Source organism: Eulemur rufifrons, chromosome 1 (assembly GCF_041146395.1).
Source record: "Eulemur rufifrons isolate Redbay chromosome 1, OSU_ERuf_1, whole genome shotgun sequence".
Lineage (NCBI taxonomy): Eukaryota > Metazoa > Chordata > Mammalia > Primates > Lemuridae > Eulemur > Eulemur rufifrons.
This window is the reverse complement of record NC_090983.1, coordinates 97,031,731-97,048,360: the sequence shown is the minus strand read 5'-3', so window position 1 is coordinate 97,048,360 and position 16,630 is coordinate 97,031,731. Positions and strand designations below refer to the sequence as shown.

At 32.8% G+C, this 16,630-nt stretch overlaps 1 non-coding gene across 1 annotated transcript; it reads right to left on the bottom strand.

Moving 5' to 3' along the window:
* Positions 1-1,036: 1,036 nt before the first annotated feature.
* LOC138387835 (U6 spliceosomal RNA) lies at positions 1,037-1,143 on the bottom strand. Its single transcript, XR_011233991.1, has one exon. It is a non-coding gene; the product is annotated as a U6 spliceosomal RNA (small nuclear RNA).
* Between the last annotated feature and the right edge of the window lie 15,487 nt (positions 1,144-16,630).

Below are 16,630 nucleotides of genomic sequence, written 5' to 3'. Positions count from 1 at the left end.
AAGACCAGAAGTTACATTATTGCCCTAAGCCTACTATTGTAAGTCTAGTAGGCTGTGAGATAGAGATAGGCTGTGAATTTGAAATTAGATATAGTTTCCTTGTTTTTCTTCATAATCCTGACATTAATTAAATGTTAATAACAATTTCTGGGGATTCAGAGCCGAAAGAACAGTCAATAGGCTTTCCATATTCTTTTTCTGAGTTAGATTACATCCAGTCAGTCATTTGAACTAAAACTTAGGATTCCTTCTTAACTCGTCTCTCTTCTTTGCTTCTTGTATCCAATCCATAGCCAGTTTTTCTTTTGCTACCTCCAAACATATCCCCTTTATTCCTATGACTATGCTTCTTTTTAAACCTCTCATCTCTCTTAACTTGGCTAATACCATCAACTTTGGTTTGACCTTATAACTTTAAGGCTTAATCTTATCATATACATTTTCTACCACCAGAGTAACTGATAAAATTAATAAGAACCTGATCACATTCAGCAGTTGCACAGGGTTAAAAGTGGGGGCTTTGGAGCCTGATCTTTGGTGTTTGAATCATAAGTCTTCCATTTACTAACCTTATGAACTAAGGCAAATTAAAAAACTCACTGTTGTTGCATATTCTCATCTAAAAATCAGATAATATTCACACTTAACTCATAGAGTTGGTGTGAGTATTTAATAAGTTATTACAATAAAGTGCTTAGAAAACTACCTACCATACAATAAGGAGACCATAAATTTACAAATTGAAATTTTATATCCATTCAACATATTTTGCAAGAATGTCCATGATCCAGAACCTTCTCTACTTCTATGGTTTTGGCTCTACTATCCTCTGCCTATCACAATTTATTTCAGCAAATAAATACATTAACAGCTTTCTATGTATAGCATGTTGTTTTAAGATTTATCCTCTAGTTTATACTCTATCTCTTCCACTACAGTATTTTGTATGTATGTTTTCACATGTCTGGAGTTTATTTACTTATTTATTTTGGGGTAAATAAGCTTGAGGGATAATTATTTCCTTTTTCTCTTTTTTTAAATGATGGAATGCTTCACAAATTTGAGTGTCATCTTTGCACAGGGGACATGCTAATCTTTTCTGTATCATTCCAATTTTAGTATATGTGCTGCCAAAGCTAGCACAATTCTTTCTATTTGTATCACAATTATTGACCATATATTATACACTCAAGAATTACTTATCTACTCTCTTTTTTATTTAATAGTACTCTACTGTTTGACTCTATCACAGTACGTTTATCATTTTGCCTGTTAACAGATAACTTTGGCTATTTTGAACTATGCTGCTATAAATATTCATGTTCTGTGTACTTGTGTTTGTTATTTCTTATAACTAAAATCCTGAGTGGAATTGTTGGGTCATAGACTAGATAGATATTTATTTAATTAAAAAAATCTAACAAATAATTTTCTAAAGTGATGGTCCCATTTTACACTACTACTAGTGAAATATGAGACTTTCAGCTCTTTATTGTCAACACTGTGAGACTCTGGATTTTAGTTATTTTAATAGGTGTGTTGTGGTACCTTATCATGGCTTTAATTTGTATTTTTTGATAACTAACGCTACTGACTCATTGGCCATAGTTTTGACTTAATCATTTTGGCATTTTTTTTCTTTTTTCTATTATTGAATGGTAAGCATGTTTTATATACTCGATATAAAATATTCCTTAAATATATGTGTTGTATTGTGATTTTCTGCCAATCTATAACTTGCCTGAATATTGTTCTTAACTCTATATTTCGATGAGCATAAATTTAGAAATTATCATGCAGTCCAGTTTGTCAATTTCTAATAATTAATGTATTCCATGTATTCTGTAATAAATCTTTGCCTACCACAACTTGCACAAATTTATTTTACCCTTCTAGGAACATCATAGTGTAGAGTCTATAGTTTAACTTGATGTTCTATTTTGAATTATATATGTATATCATATGAGGTAAGGATCAGGGTATGTTTTTTCCTTCAAAATAGATAACCAGTGGTTGCAGCATTATTTGTTGAAAGATTTTCCTCATCCCCAACTAAGTTATTTTGGTGCTGTCCTTGAGCAGCAAAATTTATGTGTGCGTCTAATTCTAAACTCTATTTTGTTCCATTGATGTACTTGTTTATCCTATTACCTATATTATACTGTCTTGATTAATGTAATTTCATATCATATAAACAGGGTAAGTCTCCTAATCTTGTTCTTTTCAAGATAGCTTGGCTATTTTATCATTTGCATATCTATATCCATATCAACTTTAGAATCAACTCAACAATATATTTCAAATAGGCCTACTGTAATTTTTTTATTTCAACTTATTATGGGGGTACAAAAGTTCAGGTTATATATATTGCCCATGCCCCCTCATCCCCCCGAGTCAGAGCTTCAAGCATGTCCATTCCCCAGACAGTGTGCATTGCACTCATCATGTAGGTATACCCCCCATCTCTTCCCCCGACCCCCCACCTCTGTCCAATACCCAATTGGTGTTATTCCCAAATATGCACTTAGATGATAATTGATATTATGTTGAGTCTAAAGATCAAATTAGGAAATAATTGATATTTTAAAAATATTAGTTTTCTACCTTACAACTATGCTATATCTTTGATTTAATTCTTCATTATTTTATGTTAGCAATTTTGTATAATGCTTAGTGTTGTGGACTTGCACATATTTTGTTAAAATTATTCCTATGTATTTTGTGATTTTAGAGGCTATTGCAAGTGATATGCTGCTCAATATTAGTTTTCAGTTGTTTTACATGTAGTGAAGACAAACATGTTTGATTTCTGTATATTAACTTTTTATCCTATGAATTGCTAAATTCACTTCTTATTTCTATTAATTTATCTCTAGATACTTAAGAATGCTCTACATATAATATCTGGGAATAAAGAAAGTTCACTTACTGTTTTTTCAGTACTTATTTTATTATCTGTGTTTTATTAGCTAATTGTATAGGCTACAACCTCTAGTAAAAGTGTGAGAAGAAATAGTAATTGTTAATTATGATTTGAGCTTTAAATTTCTAACAGACGTCCTTCATTGTGTTTAGGAACTTTCTATTCCTCACTTGGTGAGATTTTGCTTTCTTTTATGAATTGATGCTGAATTGTGTCATATATAATTTTCAGAATCTAGTAAAATAAATGGTAACATTTTTCTCCTTATTTATGATAATCTTACAGAATACACCTAAGTTTTTAAATTAAGCCAAATTTTGCTTCTTTATATAAATATGATTTAGTTGAGTTTTTATATATACATATATATAATTTAATATATTGGTGTGTTCATTTTGCTTATTTTTATGTTGAGAACTGTTTTATTTATGTATTTGAAAGACATATAGCCATAATTTTCTTTGTTTAAAATTTCCTCTTCTTTTTTATTTGTAGTAACTACTGAAATATAATTGACATACAATAAACTGAAAATTTTTAAAGTGTGCAATCTTATAATTTTTACATATGTATACATATATGAAACCCATGAAGATGCACATTTTCTGGTTATTTTTAAATTTTTTTGAGATGAAATTTACATAGCACACAAGTAACCATTTTAATATGTACAATTCAGTAATATTTAGTACATGATTCAGTAATATTTACAATGTACTATACTCACAATATTTTGCAACCATTAGAATTCTCCATTTTCATCTCCCCATTGGACACCCCATTCTCCTTAAGTAATCACTCTCCATTTCTTCCTTTCTCCATCCTTTGGCAACCTCTAATCTGTTTTCTGGATTTGTCTATTCTATATTTGTCATATTAAAAAACCATACAATATATGACCTTTGGTGTCTGGCTTAACTAACATCATGTTTTGAAGTCCATCCAAGTTGTAACATGTATCATTACTTTGGTTCTTTAAATGACTGAATAATATTTTATTGTATATATATTCTACAACTTGTTTATCCATTCATCCATTGATGGACATTCGGGTTGTTTCCTCCTTTTGGTCATTATGAATAATACTGCTATAAATATTCATGCATAAGATTCTGTGTGGGCATATGCTTTTATTTCTGTTGACTATACAACAAAGACTGGAAATGATGGGTCACATAGTAATCCTTTGTTTTACTTTTTAAGGACCTACCAACATGTTTTCAACAGTGATTGCACAATTTTATATTTCTACCAGGAATGTGCGAGGGTTCCTATTTCTCTATATCTTCGTCAAAATAATTTTTTGCCATTTTCTTGATTAAAGCCATTTTATAGTGTGTGTGAAGTGGTATATCAATATAGCCTTAATTTGTATTTTGAACAAAATGTTGACTATTATATATATATATATTTTTCAGTTTTTTGACAATGTCTTTTGATACAAAAATGTTTTTATTTTTTATGTAGTTCAATTAATATTTTATGTTCATAGCTCATGATTTTAGTATTAAATCTAAGTTTCCACTGCCAAATCTGAAGTCACGAAGATTTACCCCTGTGTATTATTCTAAGATTTTCTATTAATAGCATGAACCCTTATATTTAGGTCTAGATTGAGTTAATATTTGTATATGAAGTCAAGTAGGGGTCCATATTCATTTTTCTGCATGTGTAAATCTATTTTTACCAACATCATTTTTTGAAGAGACTGTTCTTTTCCCATTATATAGAAAGACTATTCTTACTATCTTTGTGGAAAGTGAATTGGCTAAACATTATGAAGTTTAGGATTGCTTTTTCTAATTCTGTGAAAAATGCCTCTGGTATTTAGGAATTGCATTGCATCTATAGACTGATTTTGGCAGTACAGTCATTTGAACACTTAATTCTTCAAATTTTCTATCTGTTTGTGTCATCTAAAATTTCTTTCATCAATGTTTTATACTTTTCCTTATACAGATGTTTCACTTCCTTGTCCAAATATTTTTTCAGAATTTTTTATAGCTATTTTATTTTATTTTATTTTATTATTATTATTTTTTATTTCATCTTATTGTTATGGGGGATACAGAATTGCAGGTTACATACGTTGCCCATGTACCGCCTTTCTCCCCAAGTCAGAGCTCCAGGCATGTCCGTTCCCCAAGTAGTGTGCGTTGCACCCATCATGTAGGTATATGTCCCTCCCCCCCACCCCCCTTCCCGAAATGGGATTGACTTCTTAATTTCATTTTCAACTAGATTGCTATTGGTGTATAAAAATGCTACTGATTTTTATGCATTGATTTTGTATCATGCAACTTTACTAAATTCATTTATCAAATCTAAGATATTTTTGGTGGAATCTTTGGGTTTATCTAAATATAAATTCATATCATTAGCAGGAATAATTTGACTTATTTTACAATTTGGATGCCTTTTATTTTTTTCCTTTTGCCTGATTGCTCTAGCTAGGAATTGCAGCTCCACGTTGAAGAGGGCTGGCTAAAGTAAGCATTCTTATCTCATTCCAGTTCTTAGAGAAGAGGCTTTCAACTTTTCACCATTCAGTATGATGTTGGCAGTGACTTTGACACATGTGACCTTTATTATTTTGAGATATGTTCCTTCTATGCCTATGTTGTTTAGAGTTTTTATCATGAAGGGATGCTGAATTTTTTCAAGTGGTTTTTCTGCATCTATTGAGATGATCATAGGGGTTTGTCCTTAATTTTCTTTATGTGATATATTCCATTTATTGATTTGCATATGTTGAACTATCCTTGCATCCCTGGTATAAAACCCACTTGTCATGTTATACTGTATTTTTGGTGTGCTGTTGGATTTGGTTTGCTAGTATTTTGTAGTGGATTTTTGCATTTACATTCATCAGGGATATTGGTCTGTAATTTTCTTCTTTTTTGTTATGTCTTTGTTTGGTTTTGGTATCAAGATAATACTGGCCTCACTGAATGAGTTAGGGAACATTTCTTTCTACTCAATTTTTTAGAATAGTTTCAAGAGGATTGATATTAGTTCTTCTTTGTATGTTTGGTAGAATTCAACTATGAATCCATCTGTCCCTGGGCTTTTCTTTGTTGGGAGATTTAAATTACTGATTCAATCTCACTACTTGCTATTGGTCTGTTAAGATTTTCTGTTTCTACCTGGCTTACTATTGGGAGGTTTTATGTTTCCAGGAATTTATCCATTTCTTCTATGTTTTCTAGTTTGTGAGCAAATAGTTGTTCATAATAGTGTCTGATGATCTTTTATTTCTCTGGTATCATTGGTAATGTCTCCTTTTCATTTACGTGGATCATCTCTCCTTTTCTTGGTCAGTTTAGCTAGCAGTTTATCAATTTTGTTTATCTTTTCAAAGAACTTTCATTTAATTGCTAATTTGTATTTTTGGTCTCTATTTCATCTGGTTCTGTTCTCATTGTTGTTATTTCTTTTCTTCTGCTTCTATTTCTTTTTGAGTTTAAAGTCATGCACTTTTTTTAATTTATCGTATGTCAGTTTTAACCAGTACATTTCAAAGCATTTGTCATTTCCAAGCTTATTGGCATAAGCTTGTTTATAATATCACCTATTTTTTTAATATCAGCATAATGTGTAGGAAGGCCTCTCTTTGACATACTGAAGATTTGTGAATTTTTGTTTCTCTTTTAATTGGACTTGTTAAATTGTTATCTTCTCCAAAAACAACTCTTTGCCTTTTGAATTTTCTTACTTTATAATGTTCACGATTTTCTTTTTCTTTTTTTCCTTTATAAAAGAACTTGGTTTTATATTGCTTCTTGTTTTCAGATTTTTTACATGGTAATATCAGTCATTGACTTTAAACATTTCTTTTTTAAAAATAATATAGGTATTTTAAGCTGTAAAATGTCTTCTAGTATTTCCTTTATCTACATCCATAATGCACAATGAACATGAGTATACAAATATTTCTCCAACTCCGGGTTTTCTCTGGGTATAAACCTGGAAGTGGAATTAATGGATTATATGGTAATTCTATCTTTGGTGTTTTTTATCATGGTTTTTGTTGTTTATGTATGCATGTATTTATTTATTTTTGAGAAATAGTCATATTGCTTTCCATACTGGTTATAGCATTTTATATTCCTATCCTCAATGCACAAGGGTTTTAATATTTCTAAATACCAATATTTGTTGTTTTCTTTTTTTAATAATAGTTATTTTAATGGGTGTAAATGGTATGTCATTGTGGTTTTATTTTGCATTTTCCTAATGATTAGTGATATTGAGTACACCTTACAAATTTTTAGATCTTCTTGTTCAATAAAATTGATTTTTTTCTAGTACTCTTTTATTTTTTTTCTTTTACCAAGACTATGTATAAGCATGTTGCCTTATTTTCTAATATAATTTTATTATGACATAAAGATATATTTTATGAATCTCAATTTTTGGAGTGCATTGAAACTTGTATGGCTCAATATTATCTCTAACTGGGTAAATGTTCTATGTATTTTCGAGAGTAATGTGTATTCTGCTTTGTTTGAAGTAATGTTCTGTGATTTTGAAGTAGGTCACATCGACTGATGGTGTTATTTAAAAATTGTATAGTGTTAATTGATGTTTGCTCTACATAATTTATCATTTCTGAAAAGTGATATTACAGATCCAACTGTGATTGTGGCTGTGTCTATTTGTCCTTTTACTTCTCTTAATTTTTGGTAGCACTTGGAGATTTGTTGTTAGGTATATGCATATTTGATATTATTACATTTCACAATTTATTAAGCTGATACTAATTAATAAATTTTCTTGTTTTTTTCCCTGAGAATATTTATTGTGAAACCATTTTTAAATATTTTAATGTAGCCATGCTAGCTTTCATGTGCTTAGTCTTCTCATGATATATCATTTTCCAGCATTTTACTATCATATTATGGTAGAAATAATAATGGCTTGTAATGACTTCTACCATCTGGAAAAAGCAAGAAACAGACTCAACACTGCAGCCTCCATAAGGAATGCAGCCCTGCTGACACCTTGATTTTATCCTTGTAAAATTAATTATAAACTTCTGATCTTTACAAGTATAAAGTAATAAATTTATGCTATTTTAAGTCATTATGATTGTGGTAATTTATTACAGCAGCAAAAAGCAACCAATACATGTACATCTTTGAAGGGGTCAGCATTTAGGATTTTCAACATTTAATTGGAAAAGGAATGAGTTCAATGGTCAGAAAGAAAGAAAAAAAGAAAGAAAGGATATACCTTTTCCCAAGGTTGGATCAGTCCTCTAATTTTCTCAGAAATCTTTGTTCAGCCTTCATCTAGGCTTCTTTCTGCATGTTGGGTTTATACTATAGACCTTCTTTCTTGCAATCAGGTTTTTGTGCTACATGAAATTCAGATCTTCATTTCCAAGGTCTCCATTATTTGAGAACAATTGATTGTCCCTGTTCCTGCTAAAAAATGTTTGGAGAAGTACTTTGATTGGCACATTTTGGGGTATTTGTCAAGCTCTGCATTAATAGTTTGAAGATATCATATAAGAAAATGATTTTTCTATGGGGATAAAATCGTTAGAGTCTAGAATAGGCCCAAGAATAATAGGGGATGAGATTCCCAGAAAAATGAGGTACCCTAGTCATATAAAAACAGTTTTTAAAAAGAAAACTTCCCCTAAATAGTCCTAATTTTTGTGGAAGATGTGCAGGAAAAAAAGGCTTAAAAAGAAGAAACTTTCCAAACCCTAAAAAATAAGAATCTATCTAGAACTCAAAAAATCAACAAGAAAAAAATCAAACAACCCATCAACAGAAAGGACATGAACAGAAACTTTTCAAAAGAAGACAGAATAATGGTCAGCTAACATATAAAAAAAAGTTCAACATCTCTCATCATTAGGGAAATGCAAATCAAAACCACAGTGAGATATCACCTAACTCCAGTAAGATTGGCCTTTCTCAAAAAATCCCAAACCAACAAATGCCAGCGAGGAGGTGGAGAGATAGGAACACTCTTACACTACTACTGGTGGGACTGCAAATTAGTGCAATCTCTGTGGAAAAGAATTTGGAGATACTTCAAAGAGCTACAAGTAGAACTACCATTTGATCCAGTAATACCACTATTAGGCATCCACCCAAAGGAACAAAAGTGATTCTATAATAAAGACATCTGCACTCGAATGCTTATGGCAGCACAATTCACTATAGCAAGGATGTGGAAACAACCCAAGTGCCCGTCAAACCATGAGTGGATTAATAAAATATAGTCTATGTATACAATGGAATACTACTCAATTATAAGAAATGGTGATCTAGCACCTCTTCTATTTCCTGGATAGAGCTTGAACCTATCAATTGGGGGTTTGCAACGTCCCCGATAAAGATAGGGTCACCTGGCAGAATGTGTTGCACGAGATGAAAGAAACAGAAACACAGACACAGAAATAATATTTAAAGCAGTGGGGACATCAGGGGACCACCAGCACTCTTGGTGCCAAGGTGGCAATGACTGAAACCCAGCACTTGCTTTTTATTCTCTTTGCCATGCTGCAAATAACAATGATCTCATGTGAAAAAATCATGGGATACAACGATCAAAAGTCTCAGGGATCCCCCCAAAATCACAAGGTATCCTAGCTAATTTCCTTCTCCTTTCTAGAATGGAAAACCACATAATTCTTCAGTAGGTACAACACTTTTGATCAAGGTAAACTAACTAATTTTATCCCAAGCTCATGCTATGTACATAAATATCAATCTTCTAACTTCAGTAGTTGTGACCCATTTGATCAAGGAACAAATAAACTACAGGCTTTCCACTGGGAGACTGCTTTTACATTAACTGAGGCATTGTGGAGAGAAAGGAAGAGAAGGAACTTGGCTCAGTATTCTAACAATGGAAGCCTGAAGACCCTTCTCCTGGGCTGACATATGGCAATCTACCTTTACAGCCATGAGAAGTTTTCATGTCAGGCCGCTCCGTGGCTTTTCATGCACAAGACCCTTTAGGCTCTGAGGTTTGAGCATGCTTTGCTGCACTCCCAGATCGCTGATATATGACCCCAACTAGGCAGTTAACTTCTGCCCTTATTTCAGGCTTCTGCTCAGGCAATTCCTTCACCTCCTCTTCTCTCACAGCCTCAAACATAGCATCCCTAAGTCCCAGTGGTCTTAATCCCATCACCTATCCTCCAAAGTGAGGTATCACAAGAATAGAAGAATAAGCACCACATGTACTCGCCATCAAACTGGCACTGACTGATCAACACTAAGATGCTCACACAGTAGTAATATTCTTTGGGGGTAGGGGCATTGGAGGTGGGTAAATTCACAACTAATGCATGCGGTGAGCATTATAGGGGGGAAAGGGCATGTCTCAAATCATGGTTGGGATGTGGCAAAGTCATAACATGTAACCAAAATGTTTGTACCCCCATAATTTCCTGAAATAAAAAAAAATTTTAAAAATATAATGAATGATATTTTTAAAATTATATATAAATTATAGTTTGTGAAGGAAACAATAATAAAAATTAGGCGATTTCAGATCTTCAGGCAAATGGAATCTTTAATGCTCCTCAAATATATAATGCTCTTCTACCCTACTCTTCAAAGTTTGTTGGGCTGGTTTTTGCTCATGTGTCCACTAGTCATTTATCATACTGCATTGCAATTCTCTATGTACTTGTTTACTCGTCTACTATATTGAGAGCTGCTCGCCCACTGAGGTCAGGGAACACATCTTCTTCTTTCACAGATATATCTCAAATAACTCCTCCAGTGCCTGGTATAATGTAATGCCCAATGCATGTGTATTATCTGATATTCTAATAACCAACTGACACACTTACTATAATTTATTGATCAATCATCCCTCAACATATATCACAGAGCATAGAACATAGTAGGTACATAATGATTTTATTTATATTTGACATAAAAAGTAGAATTAAATGTATGTATAGATTGGCATATTTATGTGACTTCTATTGGAAGAGGTAGATTTTCATTTAAGTAGTGAAGAATCAAGCATATTTATTATAAACACCGATCCAAAGGTATATGGCAAATATAACTTTTACTCTCTGAAGGGGCTACAAGTGAGGGCCAATGTACAACCCAGGTAAGTTTTGGCTGTCTTGTTACACTAGTTTTGCAGAAGTGGGGACTGGGAACATTCTTGGTTCTCCCTGATGCCTCCAGCTCTTGGTTCTGACCACAGTGGAGGCATAGTATTGCTGACTGGGGTGAAGGTTGTATGAGAACTCTGAAACACAAGGCTGCTTCTGTGATATTCTGCCTCAACATTAGTGTTATTACAGGAGTCTTCAGTCCTCTGTTCCTATTTTAACCTACAGTCTGTGTCTATTTGAGCCATCAAACCAATTGAGTGGAGTTATGTAGTGGAAAGGTTTCAAATGAGAATTTCACTCACATTTAAAAAGTCATGTTACTGTTGGTTCCTCTGCTTAGCCTTGGGAAAAGAAAAAAATCATATATCAATATCTAACTGCTGCAAAAAGCACACCATGCACTCTCTCCTTTAACTGGTTCATAAAACTGAAGTTCTGTCTACAGAACAGAAGCTAAATATGAACTCATTCTGTAAGGGCAGGAAGACTAATTTTCTTTTTAGTGTTCCATATGGCTAAATTTCACATAAAAATCCTCATGTGACTAGAGGACTAAGGCAATTTCTTTAGTATACTACCAAATACAAGGAAAACTTCAGAAAAATGAGAAAATATATGTTGGGTCAGATCAAGGAGTCAACTTGCTCAATCTCTTCTTAATAGATAATATATGCTAAGAATTTTGAGATGTGCGAAGCAAAATAAAATAAGGTTCAGACCTAGGAGAGCTCACCAAATAATTAAGTAGATAACACCAATATGGGAAAAGAATAGTATAAGGAAGAATGCAATAATATGTTATAAATATCACTAATTTTGATAATTTCATCAAGGTAAAATATATGATTCATCTTTGGTTATATATTTTATCCAAACAAACTTAGCTCCATCACATTAATTAACTTGTTCTATGTCAAAAACAGTTACTAACCATATACCAGCGACCAATAAATACTATTTTTTTTAGCACTTTCCAACATTTAAAAGTTCACTTTATATGCGTTATCTTTCTAAGATCATCACTTACTCTAGGTCCTCCAATCAGTATATAACAAACCTAGGCCCAAAAAAGAATTATTTATATGTCAACATGAGACTTGAGAGGTTGGTACCAGATCTAAATTTTGGTAAGAATATGATAGTGGCTTGTATCAAATCTTAATAATTCTTCCAGAGCAAGGCTCACTTACGTATTTGGAGGACTACTGATGCTTTTCTGCATTATCACAATGTCATTGAGCCAACCTGGAGAACCAAAATCCTCTATGCCAGGACCATTTGGCCTCGCAATAAATGGTTCTCCCTGACGTGTACCACTTAACTTATGTTGAATATTGGGGATTCACACGAAATATTTCATTCCAATTCCTTAGGAAGTCATAAAAATATTATGCATTGCTTCATTCAGTGTCCTCTATAGAAAGACCAAAAAAGGAAAAAAATAACTGTCATATTTAAATGCCAAGAGCTTGTGAATCATGTAACTCACTGCTTCCATTTTTGCTTTGGCCTTTCAAACATCAGAGTTAAATTTATGATTCAGTTTAAAAACTGTGAATTTCTTTACAGCCTAGATATTGTTGTGATAGAATTCTAATCCCAATTTTAAAACAGATTTGATATTCCTTTTTATTATTACTTCCCTGATCTTTTCTTGTAATTATATGTTTTTCTGCTTTATATCAAACTACTTATATCTTCTGATGAAGAATATGAAAAATTCATAAGTAATAGGAAGTTCAATTATTTAAAATATTAATGATTATGTGATATAACAAGGTAAACATAATATAGGAAGTGAATTTTTTACAGGGGCTTTGCTTTGCCTATCAAAACATAATTCAGAGAGTTTAAGAAACTAGAGTTTTGAAGGAGATGATTTCATGAAGTAAAAGGTCAGTATTGCTTAGTTACTACCATTTTGAAGATGAATTTGATTTTAGAGTCTGGTTCAATGGCCCAATTATATTTTCCTTCTCTTTTTATTCCTCTGAGCCATTTTTATGCTTGTTGGATTAAATATCCATAAAAGAGTGCTTGGCAAAATAAAAAATACATATATAATAAATTGAACACAATCGGTTCTCTACTTCATTCCTGTTTTGAAATGAAAGCGGTATAGCACCATCATTGTAAACAGTGACAGGGCAGACAGAGGCTTATTAAAAATATATTATCTTTACAGCTTTACATGCATTAAATATGTCAACTCTTTTCCAGTTCTTTTAGTTTTTCAGTCTGAAACAGAAGGGGATTCAACAGGGGAACATCTTTTGTGCCACGGTTTGGCTGAATTATTGCATTTCCTAATCCAAAAAAGCAGATTTCATTATTTTATGCAAAGATAAATCTTGTAAATGTCTGTGTTATTTTTTCTTCTGAAAAGGGAGAGTATAGTCCTTTCTAATATCACTTGGCAATCATTAAAATATAAGATAACTTTAAAAAATATTTTCTGTAAACTCTCACTAAGTTTGTTCAGAAGCAAAGTACCCACTTCACAATGAGAAAGTGAGTATGAGACCACAAACCAAAATTCTGGAGCCCAAGTGGCATTTGGGCTTCATGAATAGGGACATGAAAAGTCATCCAATAGGCTCTGGGGTACTCATTCTACTTGGGCTGATTTTAATAAGGCTGCCCTCCATTGCTTGTATAAAATTCCCTATCAGGGGAAACGTGTCTCTGGCTACTACATACCTTTGAGCTACTGTGCTCTGTCCATGTCAAGCCCTCTTTCGCCCAATCATACTGCCCCTCAGATCTCATTTATGTATAACCAGTTAAGTACTAGGCACTTCTGTCATAGGGAATTTGAGTTTGAAGAACAATGAAACATCAGTAGAGTGATTTTCAAGAATGCAAGAATGGGTTGTGGAAAAATTTAAAGTAGTGGCAGACCTAAAATTGTGTCATATGGAGAATAACCTAATATTGATGCTGTCAGTTCAGACCACAAATCTAGGAATATGAGGAGAGGTATGTTCTGCTAATAGAGGTGTAATTATGTGTTCTTTAAATTGGCATTTTGTCAGCCTTGCAGTGAAAATGTTGTAACAATCTAAATGCCCAACTGGTTAAACTAAACATTTTATACAACACGTATCAGGTAGCTATTCAATAGGATATTATAGAAAAAAAGATAAATTATTGAGTAAAATAGGGTGCAAATATACTTAAAACTATTTTCCAAATTTTTAAAAGTAGCAACATTATGGTTTCATGTGGGGGGAAAAAACTCTCAAAAACATTTATTTTCCTTTCCACCAAGGAAAAAAAAATAAAAGAACAGTTTTCTTTTATAAACAATGTTTCTCAGTGGAAAAAAAGAATTCTGTTATTCTGAATCCTCACTTAAATTTGAAAGATATTTTAATTTAGAGCCCTAATATTTTTGAAGAATCCCCCATCTCTTTTATGATTAAAATTTAATTGTCTCACCAGAGAAATGCAAATTAAAAACACAATGAGATGCCACCTTATCCCTGTCAGAATGGCCATTATTAAAAAGTCAAAAATCCACACAGATATTGTGTGAATGCAGAGAAAAAGGTACACTTATACACTGTTGGTGGGACTGCAAACTAGTACAATCTCTATGGAAAACTAAAAATAGTATGGAGAGTCCTCAAAGAGCTAAAAGTAGACCTACCATTTGATCCAGCAATCCTACTACTGGGTATCTACCCATAGGACAAGAAATCATTTTGTCAAAGGACACTAGCATTCTAATATTTATCACAGCACAATTCACAATTGCAGAGATATGGAATCAACCTAAGTGTTCATCATTTTATAAGTGAATAAAGAAAATGTGTATGAGTGTGTGTGTGTGTGTGTGTGTATAAACATGCAGTGCTACTCAGCTAACAAAAGGAATGAAATAATGTCATTCACAGCAATTTAGATGAATCTGGAGACCATTACTGTAAGTGAAGTGTCTCAGGAATAGAAAAATAAACAAACACCACATATTTAAGTAGTAAGTGGGAGCTAAACAATGGGTACACAGGGGCATAAAAAGATGTAAAGGACATTGGAAACTAAGAAGGGGGTTGGTGGAAGGGCCATGAAGGATAAAAACTTACCTATTGTGTACAAGGACTGCTGTCCTGGTGGCAGGCACACTGAAAGCCCTGACTTCAGCATAACACAGTGTATCCACATAGCAAAAATCTTTAATATTTTGAAATACAAAAAAAAAATTAGACAAAAAATAAATAAAAGTTTATTGTCTCATTTCAATACCTGAAGTCCATGGCAGTAACTTTAGCCAATAAGAGTAACAATATATTGCAAGTAGCGGTGACCATCAATCTCTACCAAAGAGCCTTACATCAATAAACCACATACTGATTTAGGAATTTTGATTAGGCCTCTGATAGCTTAGCAAGAAATTAAAACAGCAATCTTGTTTCTAAATCTGTGTCACAGTTCTGGGTCACTGATATGGGAGGGTTCACTGATAGGAGGAGGAGGTAAGAAAATTACAGCTAGAGAGAATTGCTTTCATAGTACTAGATCCTAGAAAATAGCTGTGATGTAACAACTCAGTAACAGACTATTTTCTACAGAATTAATCTTGGGCAGGCAGATTTTGTCCCAGGATGAGACAACACTGCAGAGTAGCCTGTCTCCTAACATGACGGTCAGGAGATAGTGGTGACACTACATTTCAGCCATCACCAACGTTCTTGCTTTGTCCTGTGTGTGGCCAGCTTTCTGCCAAAAGAATTTAGTGAAGGAAAAGGAAATGCCCTTTGATTGGCATTTGAATATGAGCTCCACTATGAGAAGTTAGCAAGGAGTCAACTTCAGGCCAGCAGTCTTGTCTGTTTTATTGACTAATATGCACCCTGTTTTTCCCTATGGTATTTCATTTTATCTGCATAATAAACCTATTGTGATATGTGGGAGCAAGAACTTAAAGGGATTGATTGTCTGATTTCTTAGAAAGAGACAGAGCTTGGGTTGTCACATTCATCCTAGTGTCTGGAGGCTAATGGGAACATTTTCTGAGACTGTAAGCCACTGGTAACATCTTCAAAGGATTTCTACAATTTTCAGATTTGGAAATTCAATAAATTATTTAAGTTAAAACACAATAACATCAACTTATTTTCAAACACGAGATTCATCACAAAAATACTACTTTCTTTCTCTTTTCTCACCAGTTCCTCCTATCATATTTTCAACATTTCCATGGACCACTTCCAAGCTGTTTATTCACAGTACCATTTACTATATAAATCTGAATTGCATTCACTCTCTTGTGAAAATCTATAGGATATTTGCTTACACATTTATGTATTAGTTCATGTCTTTTGAAATGCATTTTCTTAGTTTAGTTCATTCTCATATGCTTCATCTTTCTTAATTCTAATCTGCATTTTATCTTCCATAAGTATATTAATAACATCAACCATTTTCTCAATGCCTACTATTAATATGTGGGAGGAAAGTTATTAAACACTTTAAAACATCATTTTATGTGATAACCACAAAATTGCTCAGAGGCTAATAGTATAACTCCCTTCTTAAATTTTAGGAAACAGAAACTCAGAGAGATTAAATTATAAGGTTAAATGCTAGTATATTGT